Here is a 2,680-nt window from a genome sequence, read left to right on the forward strand (position 1 = left end):
GGACTGATTTCATATGTGATTCAGAGCATGGTCACGCTGGGGGCGTTCCCAAAGCGTTTTCCGACGCAGCTCGAGTTCCTGAAGGGGAACATGTATAATTTAACATATATATATATATATATATATATTACAAATTGTTCTTTTGAACTTTATATACAACAAATCCTGAAAAAGTATTCTATTCAGGAATAATAAGAAATGCTTTGAAACATCATATAAATCAGCATATTATGATTTCTAAAGGATCATGTGACACTGGAGTAATGACTGCTGAAAATTCAGCTTTACATACCAGGAATAAATTACATTTTAAAACATACATTACAATAGAAAACAGCTATTTTAAATTGTACAAATATTTCACAATAATACAGTTGTTTTTACTGTATTTATTTTTGATTACTTACATGCAGCCATGGTGAGCATAAGAGACTTAAAAAAAAAATTTTTTTTTAAATCCTATTTAACCCAACATTTTTAACAGTGGTGTACAATGTATATTTCAAAACATGAAACATTTTGACCTGCATACAATAAACAAGAAAATATCATTTTTTTAAATGTAGATTGTAATTACAATAGACTGTTTTACAGCACTAAAAAACTAAAACTAAAATAAAAACTAAAACAAACTAGAAAAATAAATTGAAAAGACAAATTGAAAATAAATGGAAATAAAAACTAAATTAAAAAAGCAAAACTATAATAACCTGTTTTTTTAATGATATTTAACAAAATATCCAAACTGATTTTTTTTCCATATAGCAAAAGTTGATGGGGACCACAGACAGCTGTGGAAAAGTGTCCATACTCCATAGGAAAAGATGGTGTGATTTGGAGTGGAGAGGATGCATGTGAAATTATGATATGACTTCATCTCTTCAGCTTCTAGCAGTGCCTCTGTAGTCTTACTTGATCTCCATGAGCATCAAGCCCCATCAGTTCTGCATTACTTCACATTCATGGCCTAATCAAATCTACTGGAGACATGATAGTGGGTGGTCCCCTCATGTGAAGGGAATATTATATCCCTATGGGTGTTGCATGAATGTTGATTGATGGAGGCAAAAGAATGGTTGCATGTTAGCCAGATATCATTTCTCATCGTCATTTCTGGCACCAGCGTTTTCATAAATGTCTTCTCTTCTCCACTGAAGCAGACATTTTCTCATTAGGTCAGGGTAATAGCCAATTTGATGCCTTTTTATGGTGTGGTAATGGGAATAACAAAGGTCTTGCAGATGCACTTTTGATGTTGGCTAATGAAATAAGAAAGAGTGGAACCATACTGGAGAGGATTTTCGATTGGACTGGATCTCTCATGCGTTGCATAAAGGAGGAGGAAATAGTCGCCCTTGCCCTTTGCAATTACAGTAAAATGATTCATGTGCTGTGGAGGAAGCTTGCCTTGTGCCGTTTTACTGTATATTTAGTAAGATGGGTTTTGAACTACTGAGTGTAGAAGGTCCACCTATAAAAATGCTGTCCCAGGCCTGAAGCAGCCCAGATAAGAAAATACAGTTTATTAGAATCATCAAAATGTAAGAAAGGGTTTCCCAAACAAAGGCGCACAGCCCCTAGAGGTTAATGACAGAACTGCAGGGTTTTGTGAGATTTTATAAAAACGACAATGCCAAACGTTCATATAAAAATCTCTATTTTCTCTATTTCCTTCTCTGTTTCTGCCAGGAATTACACAAGCTTCAGTCTGGATCCAGCCCTTACAAAGACCTGAGAGGACCGAACACCTGAGAAGAGATGATGCAAACCCCTCAGATGATGCCAACCCTCAGACAACATACAAAACTACCAAATTTTGCAATAAGTTTGATCGCAACATATCATTGCTGTTAATAGTGTTCACCGTCTGTTTGATTACATGACATTAACTAACTGCTTGATTTTTACCGTACATATGGACATCGACTTGAGATATTCACCACTGATAAGCTATTACTAAATATAATGTAGAAACTTTAATTTTCTGTAAAGCTGCTTTGCAACGATTTGCATCGTGAAAAGCACTATACAAATAAACTTGAATTGAATTGAATATAAAAAAAGGATAACTTTGTTAAATAAAATATCAAGTTTAGTGGTCATTATACAAATATATTTTATATTTCAATGCCACTAATGACCAATCAAACATATTTTATTTAAACATATTATATTTCTGGTGGAACTTCGTGTAAATGATAGGGGTCATGTGGGTTTAATAAAAGGTTTCTTCAAAAGGAAGGACAAAATATACAAAAGTGCCATCAAAGTTATAACATTAGACAAAAAAAAAAATTCTTACTCAGTATTTCACTCTAGTTTTCCAATAAAAACATCTAAACATTCTTAAACAAAATAAACTTACTTGAGAAGCAAAATGACATACAATATTAATGCCTTTGAAAGATTATTTTTCTTATCATATATAAGTATTAACCTCCTTCAGCATCTTAACCTAATTAAATATTAAAAACTAGTATAATTCTCAAGCCCATATATCTTGTTTTAAAGGAACAATTCACCCAGAAATGAAAATCTGCTGAAAATTTACCTCAAGCCATTCAAGATCTCACCCCAGGTCAGGGGCGTAGCCATCATTTCAGAAGTGAGGGGGACAGAAATGTTATATATATATATACACACACACACACACACATATATATATATATATATATATACA

At 33.0% G+C, this 2,680-nt stretch overlaps 1 protein-coding gene across 1 annotated transcript in view; it reads right to left on the reverse strand.

Annotated features, from left to right (window-relative positions):
- Nucleotides 1-2,680, reverse strand: part of LOC107707078 (potassium voltage-gated channel subfamily H member 5-like) — a 101,323-nt gene that overhangs the window by 30,842 nt on the left and 67,801 nt on the right. The window lies entirely within an intron of this gene.

This window comes from Sinocyclocheilus rhinocerous, unplaced genomic scaffold (genome assembly GCF_001515625.1).
Source record: "Sinocyclocheilus rhinocerous isolate Xijiao unplaced genomic scaffold, SAMN03320098_v1.1 scaffold205, whole genome shotgun sequence".
NCBI lineage: Eukaryota > Metazoa > Chordata > Actinopteri > Cypriniformes > Cyprinidae > Sinocyclocheilus > Sinocyclocheilus rhinocerous.